Source organism: Silurus meridionalis, chromosome 17 (genome assembly GCF_014805685.1).
Source record: "Silurus meridionalis isolate SWU-2019-XX chromosome 17, ASM1480568v1, whole genome shotgun sequence".
NCBI lineage: Eukaryota > Metazoa > Chordata > Actinopteri > Siluriformes > Siluridae > Silurus > Silurus meridionalis.
In genome coordinates this window covers 12229555-12246571 of record NC_060900.1, presented here as the reverse complement: position 1 = coordinate 12246571, position 17017 = coordinate 12229555, and positions in this window count along the sequence as shown.

Sequence of the window (17017 nt, the reverse complement as noted above, 5' to 3'; positions counted from 1 at the left end):
CAGTGTAGCTAGACAGCATCGGATGGTGGTCTGTAGGATGGTTTTGGAGGTGAAGAAGAAGAAAAGGAGAGTGAGGACTGAGAGAAGAATAAGATGGTGGAAACTGAAGGAGGAAGAGTGTAGTGTGAGGTTCAGGGAAGAGGTCAGACAGAGGCTCAGTGGTGTTAAGGAGGTGTTGGATGATTGGGCAACTACTGCTGGAGTGATGAGGGAGGCAGCTAGAAAAGTACTTGGTGTGACATCTGGAAATAGAAAGCAAGACAAGGAGACGTGGTGGTGGAATGAGGAAGTGCAGGAAAGCATAAGGAGAAAGAGGTTGGCAAAACAGAAGTGGGATAGACAGAGTGATGAGAAAAGTAGGCAGGAGTACAAGGAGATGCGGCAGCAGGTTAAGAGGGATGTGGCGAATGCCAAGGAAAAGGCGTATGAGCAGCTGTATGAGAGGTTGGACACTAAGGAAGGAGAAAAGGATTTATACCTATTGGCCAGACAGAGGGACTGAGCTGGGAAGGATGTACTGCAAGTTAGAGCAGTAAAGGATGGAGAGGGAAATGTGTTGACTAGTGAGGAGAGTGTGTTGAGAAGGTAGAGGAAGTATTTTGAGCAGCTGATGAATGAGGAAAATCAGAGAGAGAGAGAAGGTTGGATGATGTGGAGTTGGTGAAGCAGGAAGTGCACTGTTAGAAATTGCTGTTAATTTATGGCAGAATTTCAACAGTATAATATTGTTATGTTCAAAAGCAGTACATTGCTGTTTTATTGTTGTTGTAAAATGATGTAGACACAATATAACGGCATTTTGCTGTATTTATTACTCAGAGAAAAAAAAACATTACTATACAGTATTTTTGTAAACTGCAGTGAGCACGCGGGGACTTTTATCTCTTCATAACATTAACAGGTGAGTTCCGGTTTGTTTGCGTGACAAAATTCATTACATTTGCTAAGGCAGCTAACATGTATGGTGAATATTGGAAGTTAATCGACCTTCTATTTGCTTATTTTCAGTGATTAATACGCTAAATGCATCTCTGTGTTGTGCAGCTGGATTTCTGACTCGGGTTGCATTATTCCCAATTACCGGGTGAGTTTCATTCAGAAAATATTTGATAATCCTTCTTTAAAGTGAATTTTTCAAACTCCATTGCACTGAAATCACATTGTCTTTGTATCACACTAAAATGACTGGTGTTTTCCGCTGCTTTTCTCAAATTCGTGAAGCCTCCAGCGTTAGAAAAAAAACCTTAATTATCGGTGTTAATGTGTTTTACTTTTTGCCCAAAAGATCTGCGTGCTGTTGCTTGTTTTCTTTCCGGAATAAAAACTGTTCTTTATACAAGAATATACTTTGCTATATGTTCTCTGTGAGTAATCATTTCCCCTCCACACTAGGTCTAAACACACACATTTGTTTTTCAGGCGGTTAATCGGGATAAATCCGGAAAAGAGCACAAGGCTGTAGGAGTATCAAAGCGGACGTGTCGCCAGTCTACTTAAAAAATTAATAGATTTTAAGTGGGACTTTATATAAGTAATACACACCACAGACACACACAATCATCACATACACACACTCACAACACACACATCACACACATGCATATTCACTCAAAAATACTGTATATATTGGGTGTTTTCTGTCATTCACTTTGTCTCTCTTCTAGAGTAATTTTTTTTTACACTTAGATGTATTTCCATACATGTAATAAGCTTTGGACTTTTGGTTGATCATTGTTTTTATTTCATACAAATGTTCTGTAAATAAGAATCTGTGTTATTTTCTTTAATGTCATTTAGGTTTTATACTAAAACAGTTTAATAAAGAAATGATGTTTTGAAATAACTCTCTAAAGCTGATTTACTTCTGTTAAAGAGTACATTTAAACAGTGTTATGTTGTGTTTGCAAAAACACTAGCCAACTGTAAATTTCACCAACACTAAGACACTGGTAATTTTACAGTAAGTTGCTGGCAACCGTGCTGCCAGTTCTTTACTGTTTTTTAATAAACAGAAGACAACTGTAATTTTACCATACACTAAGACACTGGTAATTTTACAGTAAATTGCTGGCAACCTTGCTGCCAGTTCTTTACTGTTTTTTAATGGAAACATTTTTAACAGTGTGGATAGGATTAGTAAGGAGGAAGTGAGAGCAGCGATTAAGAGGATGAAGAGTGGAAAGTCGGTTGGACCAGATGACATACCGGTAGAAGCGTGGAGATGTTTAGGAGAGATGGCAGTGGAGTTTTTGACCAGATTGTTTAACAGGATTTTGGAAGGTGAGAAGATGCCTGAGGAATGGAGAAGAAGTGTGCTGGTACCGATCTTTAAGCATAAAGGAGATGTGCAGTCTTGCAGTAACTACAGGGGAATTAAATTGATCAGTCACACCATGAAGTTATGGGAAAGAGTAGTGGAAGCCAGGCTGAGAGAAGAGGTGACCATCTGTGAGCAACAGTATGGTTTCATGCCGAGGAAGAGCAGCACAGATGCCTTATTTGCCTTGAGAATGTTGATGGAGAAGTATAGAGAACGACAGAAGGAATTGCATTGTGTATTTGTGGATTTAGAGAAGGCGTACGACAGGGTGCCAAGAGAGGAGTTGTGGTATTGTATGAGGAAGGCAGGTGTGTCGGAGAAGTATGTGAGGGTGGTGGAGGACATGTATGAGGACAGTGTGACGGCAGTGAAGTGTGCAGTAGGTACGACAGACTGGTTCAGGGTGAAGGCTGGACTGCATCAAGGATCGGCCCTGAGCCCTTTCCTGTTTGCAGTGGCGATGGACAGGTTGACGGACAAAGTCAGACAGGAGTCTCCCTGGACTATGATGTTTGCGGATGATATTGTGATTTGTGGTGAGAGTAGGGAGCAGGTTGAGAAGAGCCTGGAGAGGTGGAGGTATGCGCTGGAGAGAAGGGGAATGAAACTCAGTAGGAGTAAGACAGAATACATGTGTGTAAATGAGAGGGAGGGCAGTGGAGTGGTGCGGTTGTAGGGAGAAGAGCTGGAGAAGGTGGAGGAATTCAGGTACCTGGGGTCAACAGTGCAAAGTAATGGAGAGTGTGTTAGAGAAGTGAAGAAAAGTGTGCAGGCAGGGTGGAGTGGGTGGAGAAGAGTGACAGGAGTGATTTGTGATAGTATGGTATCTGCAAAAATGAAAGGGAAAGTTATAGGACTGTGGTGAGACCTGCGATGTTGTATGGATTAGAGACAGATTAGAGGCATTGAGTAAAAGACAGGAGGTGGAGCTGGAGGTAGCTGAGCTGAAGATGTTAAGGTTTTCGTTGGGAGTGATGAGGATGGATAAGATTAGAAATGAGTTTATTAGAGGGACAGCGCATGTAGGATGTTTTGGTGACAAGGTGAGGGAGGCGAGATTGAGATGGTTTGGACATGTGCAGAGGAGGGACATGAATTAAATTGGTAGGAAGAATGCTGAGGATTTAGACACCAGGTAGGAGGAAAAGAGGAAAGCCAAGGAGGAGGTTCATGGATGTGGTGAGGGAAGACATGCAGGTAGTTGGTGTAAAAGAGGCAGATGTAGAGGACAGGGTGGTATGGAGACGGATGATCCGCTGTGGCGACCCCTAATGGGAGCAGCCGAAAGAAGAAGAAGAAGATACATATGTATGTTTTTACTTACCAACTCTGTTTCCGAGCAACACCACATCCGCCCACCTTTTTCAACAGACACTTCCTGGAGTATTTTCATTCACTTTTCCTCATTGGAGATTTGTTGCTTAAAGCGTTATAAGCCTTGAAATCACAACTTGAATTACAACATGTAAAATATTCAATCTGAAATACAAATATTTGAAAATTTGTCATAAAGGCAATATGAGACTGTGTGTGTGTCACGGCTATCTGGGTAAATAAAACTACAATCCCATGAAGCATTGCAAATTATAATTGCGCCTTTTGCCCATTTCCAGGTTTTTAAAATCATGATTGCTGCACGCTGGGTAAAATTTATTCCAGTAAAAAAAATAATAAAATCGACCTATTTTTTATTTTATGAAAGTCTTCACCTACCCCAACCCTTCACATTATTTTTTATTAATTTTTTTTTGCTGAAAAGAAGAACATACAAATCAGTACAAAATACAAAATATCAACAGTAGTGATACTTGAAAGACAACAACAAACATACAACAGTAAAAAAAAAAAACAATACAAAATAAATCAATAAATAATTAAAATCAAAAAAGGGCAATTGTTTTACATAAAATTCCTTACACAAAAACTATTAGTACAGTAGAAATTTTAACAGTCTTCATAGCTTTATCAGTGGATATTGAAATCCAAATGATATAATGTTCTATATCTTTTAAAAAGACCACAAATACAGGTAAACTTTGCTTAAGGAAATAATTACATTTATAATAAAACAAATTTTCTTTTGTGGGGTCTGAGTCAAAATACCCAAATATAATGTTTCTCATTTGTAATGAAAATTCTGGCAAAATCTTCAATTTAACAAAAACACCAATATCATACCAAAATTCCTGAGTGTAATGACATGACCAAAATAAGTGTTCCACTATTTCACCCTTACTATTATTATACAGTGTGACAAAAATGACCGTATACTGATGTGCGCATGCCCAGTAGTTTTAGATTTAGCTAAGGATTAAATATAATGAAAATGTTTAGACTGTATTAATTGGTGGTTTATTGGTTAAAATAAAAAGTTAAAAAAACTTTTTATAAAGTTAAAATTAATCGCAAAAACCTTATTAACTGAAATCAAACAATTACAGTTTATTTTCATAATTCAGAAATATAAATCTTTATTGTTGCCTGGATTAACTTGAAGGCATGAGACACATAAAGATGGAAATATCTTTGTGAATTAAAACATTGGGATTTTACTCAAAGGTATTTGAAATGGATTTTAAAGATGGGTTAAGATCGGCCATACGTATGTGGCCCACATATGTATACTTGACATCTGGGCCGAATACTACAAATGACATCTGGCCCATGTCATATGAGCTGCCTTAAAATCGGTACCACCTCTGCCAAACCTGGGCCATGTTTGGCCCACATGCTGTATGCCAGTGCCGGATGAATGCCAGCTGTGCCAGATGAATGCCAAGTCTGGGCCAAATTTGTTTGCTGATTGGGTATATGCTAGATAAGCATATTTCTCCACCCTCATAGAAATTAACAAGCATAATCCCAGATTTTTATTCAGCACCGTAGTGAAATTAACAGGAAATAAAAGCACCGCACTAACATGCACACCATCAATAGGTAGTAATGATTTACAGTGCCTTGCAAAAGTATTCGGCCCCCTTGAACTTTGCGACCTTTTGCCACATTTCAGGCTTCAAACATAAAGATATGAAACTGTAATTTTTTTGTGAAGAATCAACAACAAGTGGGACACAATCATGAAGTGGAACGAAATTTATTGGATATTTCAAACTTTTTTAACAAATAAAAAACTGAAAAATTGGGCGTGCAAAATTATTCAGCCCCTTTACTTTCAGTGCAGCAAACTCTCTCCAGAAGTTCAGTGAGGATCTCTGAATGATCCAATGTTGACCTAAATGACTAATGATGATAAATAGAATCCACCTGTGTGTAATCAAGTCTCCGTATAAATACACCTGGACTGTGATAGTCTCAGAGGTCCGTTTAAAGCGCAGAGAGCATCATGAAGAACTAGGAACACACCAGGCAGGTCCGAGATACTGTTGTGGAGAAGTTTAAAGCCGGATTTGGATACAAAAAGATTTCCCAAGCTATAAACATCCCAAGGAGCACTGTGCAAGCGATAATATTGAAATGGAAGGAGTATCAGACCACTGCAAATCTACCAAGACCTGGCCGTCCCTCTAAACTTTCAGCTCATACAAGGAGAAGACTGATCAGAGATGCAGCCAAGAGGCCCAAGATCACTCTGGATGAACTGCAAAGATCTACAGCTGAGGTGGGAGACTCAGTCCATAGGACAACAATCAGTCGTATACTGCTCAAATCTGGCCTTTATGGAAGAGTGGCAAGAAGAAAGCCATTTCTTAAATATATCCATAAAAAGTGTCATTTAAAGTTTGCCACAAGCCACCTGGGAGACACACCAAACATGTGGAAGAAGGTGCTCTGGTCAGATGAAACCAAAATCGAACTTTTTGGCAACAATGCAAAACGTTATGTTTGGCGTAAAAGCAAAACAGCTCATCACCCTGAACACACCATCCCCACTGTCAAACATGGTGGTGGCAGCATCATAGTTTGGGCCTGCTTTTCTTCAGCAGGGACAGGGAAGATGGTTAAAATTGATTGGAAGATGGATGGAGCCAAATACAGGACCATTCTGGAAGAAAACCTGATGGAGTCTGCAAAAGACCTGAGACTGGGACGGAGATTTGTCTTCCAACAAGACAATGATCCAAAACATAAAGCAAAATCTACAATGGAATGGTTCACAAATAAACATATCCAGGTGTTAGAATGGCCAAGTCAAAGTCCAGACCTGAATCCAATCAAGAATCTGTGGAAAGAACTGAAAACTGCTGTTCACAAATGCTCTCCATCCAACCTCACTGAGCTCAAGCTGTTTTGCAAGGAGGAATGGGCAAAAATTTCAGTCTCTCGATGTGCAAAACTGATAGAGACATACTCCAAGCGACTTACAGCTGTAATCGCAACAAAAGGTGGCGCTACAAAGTATTAACTTAAGGGGGCTGAATAATTTTGCACGCCCAATTTTTCAGTTTTTTATTTGTTAAAGTTTGAATGATTGTGTCCCACTTGTTGTTGACTCTTCATAAAAAATTACAGTTTTATATCTTTATGTTTGAAGCCTGAAATGTGGCAAAAGGTCGCAAAGTTCAAGGGGGCCGAATACTTTCGCAAGGCACTGTAAGTAAACTCTTTCAATGATAAATTTGAAAACATGAGGCAAAAAATCCAGAAGATTAATATAAATCCAAAGTATTTTATAAATATCCTTATAGAAAGCAGTGAAATTATAACAGACAATCATTTACAAAGTTTTACCTCTATTCAAGAGAATGACTTAATTTAATTTATTTCCTCATCAACCTGCATTTTTGATCCCTTGTCTACAAGTTTCTTTAAACAGATAATTCCAGAGGCAATTTTACCTGTTTTAAAATTGATAAACTCTTCCATTAGCACTGGTTACTTACATAAATCTTTTAAACTGTTATCAACCCCCTAATTAAGAAACTTGACCTTGTCCCTTGTCAGCTGTCCAACTATAGGCCAATATCAAACCTCTCCTTTATCTCCAAGATTTTAGAAAATGTTGTAGAACAGCAGTTATGCTCACATCTACTTAGGAATAACATTTTTTAAATGTATTATACAGGGTTTAGGCCTCATCATAGCACAGAGACAGCGATAGGTAAGGTGGTAAATGACCTGTTATTGGCCTCTAATCAGGGTTTTGTATCTTTTACTTTTTTGCTAGACCTTAGTGCAGCTTTTTACACCTTTGATCATAATATACTGCTTGCTAGACCTGAGAACATTGTTGGAATAAAGAAAACAGCTCTCTCCTGGCTTAGGTCTTATTTGACTGATCGCTATCAGTTTGTTGGTGTAAATTGTTCTCCACACCGTCTAAGGTAAAGTTTGTTGTTCTGCAAGGACGTGTCTCAGGCCCACTGCTTTTCTCTCTATATATGATGCCTCCGGGTGAAATTATACATAAATATGGTATTCGCGTCCATTGCTATGCTGATGATACACAGCTGTATATTTCAGCAAATCCAGATGAGAGAGATCATCTTGAAAATGTTGAGGAGTGTGTAAAGGACATTAGACAGTGGATGCTTGATAACTTCCTTCTGCTTAACTCAGATAAGATGGAAGTACTTTTACTAGGACCACATGCAGCTATAAGTAAACTTTCAGATTACGTATCTCTGGATGGTGTTTCTATCTCATCGTGTACAGCAGTCAAAGCTTCGTGTAATTATTGACCCTAGTCTTTCCTTTGAGTCTTGCATGAATAAAACTACCAGGATCCAGGTTCTTTGACCTTAGAAATATTGCTAAAATTAGAAATATGATGTCATTACAGGACAAAGAAAAGATAGTTCATGCTTTTGTTACATCTAGATTAGACTACATAAATGCTTTACTGTCTGGATGCTCGAGAAAGTGCATAAATAAGCTTCAGATATTTCGAAATGCAGCAGCAACGGTCCTTACATGATCTAGAAAATATGACCACATCACCCCTGTTTTAATCAGCCTACACTGGCTCCCAATCAAATCTCACATTGATTATAAAATACTACTACTGACATATAAAGCACTTAACGGTCTCACGCGGCAGTATCTAAGTGAACTTCTGTACGAATATGATCCTCCACGCCTACTTAGATCAGAAGGTGCAGGCTATTTGTTGGTACCTCAAATAATAAAGACTACTGCAGGGGGCAGATCTTTCTCTTATAAAGCCCCACAGTTATGGAGCATCCTTCCAATCAGTGTTCAGAACTCAGGCACAGTCTCAGTGTTCAAGTCAAGGCTGAAAACATTTATTTAGTCAAGTCTTTTATCAATAGATTTTTCATAGGTAAAGGAGCAGATCTGGAGGGATATAGTGTTTAGTGAACTGGGATAGTTGTATGCTGTCGTCCCCTCACTCTCCCACATTTACTTAGGTTCGTTGACGGTGGTGTGATGGGTCGTCTCTTATCCCAGAGATTCCTCATGTCTGTGCTACCTTCTGGTTCTTCCATTTAGTTATGCTGCCATAGCGAGTCTTGCCAGAGTCCCCAACTGTGTCCTTAACTTTCATACAACAATAAGGACACATAATAATCCATATCTCTTCCTGTCAAACTTCTTCTCATTCTCCCTGTTCCTGCCCCTCTTTCCTCCTCAGATCTTTCCACTTCATCCAGGCCTGCCTCTGGATAGTGTTCTCTTTGTTTGGAGGCCACTCTGTGCAGCTGGGGATGGTTTCTCATCAACGCCTTGGGTGGTTCCATGAAATTCCGTAGTAAGAACGGAAGCTTTAAGGATAGATTTGGACTGTAGTTAATTTTAACAGTCTGCTCCACTGATTTGGGTTTCAGTTTGCTCTGATCATGATCACTGTACCCCGCAACATCATTTAACTATAATAAATGGATATTTGGTGCAACCCAGATGAGGATGAGTTCCCTCTTGAGCTTGCTTCATCTCAAGGTTTCTTTCTTTTGCCATCTTTGAGAGGTTTTTTTCTTGCCACAGTTGCCACCAGGCTTGCTAATCAGGGACAAACTTACACTCAAAAATGAATAAGATGTTCTTTATATCACCATATTATCTGTGTAAAGCTGCTTTGAGACAATGTTCATTGATCAAAGTGCTATACAAATAAAAATGTATTGAAGTCTTTTATTTCTTGTTTCCTTTCTTACTTCGTCCCCCCATTGCTTACTTCTATCACTTTGTACTGCCTCTGTTTTAAGGGGATGGGTCTCATCTCTGTCTCTTTGTCACTCTCTTTCTCTCTATTTTTTTTCCAATTTGCTGGGGCTCTTCATCATCAAGATTGCTGACATTAACTGGCATCATCTTGCCATGCCTATTAAGCATCTTTTCTAGATTTATTATGTCTTCAGTTTAACTGTCTGCATCAAGTAATGTCAGGGAACCATCAGACATGCCTCTTTCTAATGCTCTAACTCTCACTCAGCCTCTCCCTGCTCTAAATCATCTACACCTGTTCCTTACTGCCTTTCCCCTTTATAAGGTCTCGATTCCACCTCACTCATTGTTGGATCTACTCGTTGCCATGAGATATCTACTGGACTTCCTACCACTAGTATTCCCTATACCTCCACGCTTCTGGCTCCGCTTCAGAGGAAGCGTTCAAGATAGGTTTACCTTTATTGGTTCACATTGGCAATCATCTCTGGACTACCCACATTACGAATCCTACCCGCATTAGGGATTATACCGGTACTACGGTTTGTGCTTATACTCAAGCCTCTGCTTTGTATATGCAGACAAATAAAGTGTTTAACCTTTTTCCGCCTCTGGTCTATCCATGACTATATATATATATATATATATATATATATATATATATATATATATATATTACACAGTGGAACCCACTTATCTCGACCTCGGTTAACTCGCCAACCCTATTAAGTTTTTGAAGTGGAACTGCCAAATTCTCGCTTTGTCTTAGCATTTTTAATCGGTTATGTCGATTCTTTTATGTCGACGAACGCTAATATCTCGTGCACAAGGGGGGGCAAATTTGCCACTTAACGTCGGGTATCTCGATTATTATGACCAATGGTCGGCTTTTGCCACGTCACGTCTCACTACTGTATTTTGGCGTATATCACATGTGTCCTATAGAAAGTTTTACATACCCCTCACCCAGGGTGCATCTTATATACCCGAAAATCCAGTAGTGAGACAGCACTGTGCAGCCGCAAAAAAACTTGCAGAAGTGGTGGAAAAATCAAGCCTTACAGATGCTGCAGGGGTAGGATACTTTTCAGAGCTGTGTCAATGACTTGAGCATTTAATTTTCACACTGGTTTGCTTTTTGTAAAAACAAACTACACTCCGCACATTTTTTGTGATTTTGTGAGCGATCTTTGTGTTTGCAATGTTGGAGAATATAATAAAGGTTTGTTTTGAGAATCGACGGTGGTTTGTATTGTATACTGGTAAATCTCTGATGTTAGTTGGTGCACTTATGTATATCACGGCAACACTGTTGTGTAAAAAAACCCTCCAAAAACACGTGCATGCACATTCTCATTTAATAATGCACAACATAAAGAAATTTCAAGCACATTAATATATTGCCGCCATATTGGTTTTTGTTTATCTCGATCATCGGTTATCTCACTAACTTTTTGGCACACCCCTATGCCGCCGACATAACTGTGTATATATATATATATATATATATATATATATATATATATATATATATATATAAATATAATATACTGTATATGTCATGCATAAAATATGTAGTGCATGTTCTTATGTAAGAATACAATTCCAAAAAATAATAATAATAACGATAATAATAAAAATAATAATACAAAGTGAAATTTTACGCTTGGGGTTTCAATTTGAATTGACAACCATGACTCTACTGTGAAAAATACGTCACTGGCTCACAAGCATTATGTATCAAGCAGAAGGTACATTGTTTCCACAAGCTGTGCATGCATTCGTACTGTGTTTGACTTGGAGGTGGCAAGATGTCAGCCGAGGACAGTGCAACAAAGACGGGACGAAATCAGACAAATGGCTAATGTATCACAGATTGTGATGTAATATAGTTCCCTTTCAGGAGCTGCATCTAAACACTTTGGGAACGTGCCCGAGTGTCAGTCAAAATTGGACACTGGCTGTCACCGGCAGGGTCATGACCAGGAAGTATAAAATAAACATGGAGTAAGGCGAGCGTCAGCTTCTGTTTGTTCACGAAGCGCTCTATGTGAATGTGTTTTGAATTTTTTTTGTCAATTGTTTGTCAGAAAAACCCTGCTGACCTTCGCCTGGTTCTACAACCTGGACCGCAGTGCCACTCCTGGCCCCTCTGTCCTTTGATGTAGCTGTGCTTCTACACACTAGTCAGGAACTGGTCAGTCTGGCATGATTGGACACTCGTTCCCAAAGTGTTTCGACACAGCTCGAGTTCCTGAAAGGTAACATCTCTAGGTTATGTTTGTAACCCTATTTCCCTGAGGAACTGCCGGCGTCCATGCAGTGCTTCCTTCTCACTTATAGTAGCTGGTGCTCACCTCACTCCATGTGCGTTTTATACTTTTGTCAGGGCTCCTCCTGCCACGCCCCCCTCGGTAGCTGTCACGCTGCATCGGTTTCTCGTTACCGATTCCCCATAAAAGCTCTCATTTCCATCTCACCCATGTCGGACCAACTCCAACATGGTTACGGACACCGACCTGACCCGAGACTGCCAGCACAGAACTGAATGTTGCACTATTGAACACTTACACCTCAAGCAATTGCACCCATGATTCCAAGACTTTTGCATTTATTTAAATTTAAAGGACTATTTTCCCTACACACATATACATTTGTTCTATAGGCTAAGACCTGTTTTTGAGTATCTGAAATTGTACATTTCTTTGTGGGTTAAAGAAATTGAACAACTTCATAGGAAACAAAGCTCCAAAATTAGAAATTATAAAGCAAGTTGAATTAAATTAAATACAAATTGATAAATATAGCACGTATAATATAAATAGAAACAAAACATAATATAATTAGATCAAATAACTACAAAGGAGCTCAACATATTTAAAGTTTCTCTAAAAGGAAAGAAGGGGAAAACTTTTTTTGCATTATACTGTTTTATTGTGTCATTGCCATTTTATTTCATTGTTTTATGTTTCACATGTATGTCCATTTAAACCTTTTTTTTCTTATAAGTAAACAAAACCATCTCGGTAAAAGTCATTTTCCTGGTCTGTCTGATTATTAAGGTGCATTCTCTATTCCTTGCCCTCCCTAGCAAACCTAGCGATCTGGTCCATAACCGTGTATCCTACATATTGATTGCGTTACCGGCTACACAAAAGTGGCGAGCCAGCCAGGAGGGAATTATAGTCAAATTTTTTCCAGAAATCTTAGACACAGGACCAGGAGAATAGCTTAAAATTTGTAAGTGGTGCAAATAGTGTCAACATGGAAGTAGTTGAGCTTGAAAAAAATCATAATTGAAAACTCAGTGATAATTAGCGAATTGACAAACACAGAAATTGATGAAGACCTGACTGAATTAAACAAGTATGGTCATGTTCATAGACACATTTGCATAGACGATTGCCTTACCATAAAGAAGTAATTGTAGAGTACAGTGGTTGTTCTGCATTAGTGACTCTTAAACCCTTGTTGCCTTACACTTTCAAGAGTCCCCACAACGTTGTTTACCATGTGAGGCTTCTGTCAAATGTCTATATGTCAGCTGTAACTGAACATGCAACAGCCCATTACTTTGATGAACTGAAGAGACTAGCAAAGCTCAGTGGCAGAACTTTTGATGAACTTGTGAAAGAGCAGCTTCTCTCAGCCACTGTTTCCGTTGCTGACAATCTGACTGATTCATCCCAAATGATCAATCCTTCTTCCTCTGACATTCCTTTTCCACCCAAGCAAACCGATTATTCAGGAGAACACAACTCTGATACAGTCCACAGTTTGGTTACAAGAAACTTTTCACCAACATTTGAGGTAAAGGATGTGAACCCACCTGAAGTCCAAAGAATGGTCGTCAAGCACATTGTGAAAAGTGATTGCATTTCACCCTTTAATGCAGGGGTGGCCAACCCGCGGCTTGCGAGCCGCATGCGGCTCTTTGGCCGGTTTCATGCGGCTCTTACGTTCATATCGAAGTTTGTGTTTGTTTGTTTTTTAATGTGCGTGTTCCCTTCGCTTGAGTTCAATACTTTGTGGTAGATCAGACCTGGGCAAACTATGGCCTGCGGGCCACATCCGGCCCTAATAAATTACAGGGATGCACCGAAGATTTTCAGCCGAAATACCTAAATCACCGAAACAACACGACAGAAACACAACTGTAATGACGCAATAAAAAAGCGCAGCCAGCACACGGTTATCTGGATAAGAGCCAACATGTCTGCGGTGTGCGGATAGCAATTTGCAAAACATGCAATGCTGAAATTTCAAGAGGGGGTGTAAAATTTGTCATGAGCATTTTTTGAAGGGGGACACAAATAATAGTCAAATTGTACTTACAGTATAAAGACACAGTGTCTCCACAGTGTAAAACTGGATGTAAAACACTTTGCCAAGGAAAGTCGCATGAGACAGCACCTAGGCACACAGAGACAAAAAGCAAGTTCCCATATTGTCAATGCTAACCCTCTTGAAATGTCAGAAGAGACTGAGGTCACTGAATTAAAATGGCAAGTTGCCAAGCTCCAGAGCCAGCTTGCTAAGCAAAGGAGTAAACAGACAGGACAAAGCGTGTCGCCATCAATCAACGCTGTCCTGGAGCTCAAGCAACAAGTCACGGAGCTCCAGAGTCAAATGTCTAAGCTCAAAGTGCAAAAGAACATAGAGCTTAAGGGAAATTCAAGCAAAATGAAGCACACAAACATAAGATCAGAGAGAACCCCCCTATAGCTGACCACAAGCTGCATCACAGGCCCAGGCCAGGCTATTGTTTTCGATGTGATGAGGATGGGCATATTGCTTCAATTTGCGAAAATGATCCAAATCCGTTCCTGGTAGCTGATAAGAGGAAGCAGATGAAAGAGCGTCAAGCCTTGTGGGACATTCAGCATGGTCCAAGTGTTTCAGAATCTTTAATCATCAGCCAGTCCTTGTAGCGAGACATACAAGGGCTGTGAATTGTCAAGCAAGTCTCAAGAAGTCAAACAATGTGAGCAATTTCAAGTCTTATGGAAAATGCCATCCAGTTGGCCTACCCAAAGGATTAATTGGCACAAAGTGCACTGCCCAAGTGAACATTGAAGGGAACCCTTGTCCTTGTCTACTTGACACAGGGTCCCAAGTAACAACCATTTCCCAATCTTTTTATAAGCGAAATTTGCCTGCATTAAGCATAACATCCTTGGATAATCTACTAGAGGATGAAGCAGCCAATGGCCAATCAGTACCTTACCTGGGTTATGTTGAGGTGAAGGTCACATTTCCCAGAGACTTCCTTGGGTCTGATGTTGAAGTCTCGAACCCTTGCTTTAGTAATTCCAGAAACTGGTGGTACTGCCCAGCCAAAGGTGCTAATAGGCACGAACACATCGGATCTTGCATATGACAAATATCTTGAAGCCAACAGTTCCGTCTGTCAAGCCATCCCCTTTGGTTGCTCTGTAACCAAATGGGAGGGCTTGACAAACTGAACTGTCTTCCATTCCTCTGGCAGAGGAGAATCACTCAAAAACTGTGTGCTATGCCTGATGTTTTTGCATTGCATGTTCATGGATGTTGGACAGACAGACAAAGTAAAACACAGCATCAAGTTACACGATGAAACCCCCTTCAAGCATAAAGGGAGACCGATCCATCCCAACGATCTTGAAGCTGTCCGCCGTCATCTGGAGGAATTGCTTAAAGCCGGTATCATTTGTGAGTCAGAATCATCTTTCTCTTCCCTTATTGTTGTAGTAAGGAAGAAGAACAGCGATATAAGGCTTTGCATTAATTATCGCAAGTTAAATATGCAGACCATCAAAGACACATATGCCTTACCCTTCACCCAAACAAGGATGGGTTCCCCTTTTGAGTCTGGTTCCTCTCAAGGTTTCTTCCTCATAACATCTAAGGGAGTTTTTCCTTGCCACAGTCGCCATGGCTTGCTCATCAGGGACAAATTTACACCATTCACCTTAACTGTTGATTTGTGTAAAGCTGCTTTGAGACAATGTCTGTTGTGAAAAGCGCTATACAAATAAACTTGACTTGACTTGACTTGACCCTAGTCCTAGTGTTCTTAGACGATTTAATTGTCTTTTCAGATACTCTAGAAGAGCATGAGCAACGTCTTCTTAATGTTCTGGGACGGTTGAGAGACTATGGGTTAAAGCTTTTATTGGAAAAGTGCAAGTTTTTCCAGCAGTCAGTGAAATATCTTGGTCACATTGTCTCAGAAAATGGTGTGGAGACAGATCCTCAAAAAATAGAAACCATTAAGACCTGGCCAAGTCCAAGAAACCTGAAAGAGTTGCGTTCCTTTCTGGGTTTCTCCGGTTATTACCGACGGTTTATTAAAGACTATGCAAAGCTGGTGAAACTATTGAACAAGCTAACTGTGGGGTATCCTCCTCTTCAGAAGAGTCGCAAAGTACTAAGGAAAAGACCTACCTTGATTCCAAAGAGCCTTTTGGAGGGTGATGGACAGCTGACTGTCAGCGAGCATTTGAAACGCTTATCACGAAACTTACAGAAGCACCAGAATTAGGTTTTGCAGATCCTGGTTTGCCATATGTGTTGCATACAGATGTGAGCACTACCGGACTAGGTGCTGCACTCTATCAGGAGCAAGAGGGAGCGTTCGAGTAATCGCATATGCCAGTCGAGGATTGTCAAAGACCGAGGCCCGATATCCTGCTCACAAGCTTGAAATCCTTGCTCTGAAGTGGGCAGTTACGGGAAAGTTTTGTGATTACCTTTATGGAAGCAGTTTTAAAGTGATCACCGACAGCAACCCCCTCACTTATGTTTTAACGTCAGCCAAGTTGGATGCAACCAGCTACAGGTGGCTGTCTGCCTTGTCCACTTTCTCCTTTACTCTCCAGTATCGTCCTGGGAAGAACAATCTCGATGCAGATGCACTCTTAAGACGACCTCATGGTGATCTGGTGAATGATTCTGTATCGCAAAAGGAGCAAGATCCCATACGGCAGTTCACCTTGTACCACTCACCTGAAGCGGCCATTCCCCCCTGGTTCCCACTGACGTAATCCAAGAAATCTGCGACAAGCACTCATTATGTCAAGTTGGTGACAACAGTTGTATCACTCTTGTTGAGTCACTCTCTATGTGTCCAGAAGCGATTCCCAAAGATTATGAGCTGATGGAAGGATCTTCAGTTGTTCCCTGTATGTCAGAACAGGAGTTAAAGGAAAACAGAGAAATGATCCAGCCATGCGTGAAGTAATTTTTCACTTGGAATCAGGAGACTCTGTCCTACCTGCACTGAGAGCTTCCAGAATTTCCTTTTCTTTTGAGATAATGGAGAAAACTTGAGTTAAAGGATGGTGTTCTCTATCGTAAAAGAACTGTTGGAGATTGTACCATTTACCAACTCGTCCTTCCACCTGAGTTGAGAGCCATGACCATGGAAAGCCTGCACGACAACATGGGTAACATGGGAATAGAACGGACGCTTGATCTCATCCGGTCCCGATTCTATAGGCCCAAGATGGCTACTGATATTGAAAACAAAATCAAGACCTGCAGTCGTTGTGTATGTAGAAAAGCTTTACCAGAAAGAGCAGCACCCCTAGTGAACATCCAAGTTACCCGGCCACTAGAGTTAGTGTGCATGGA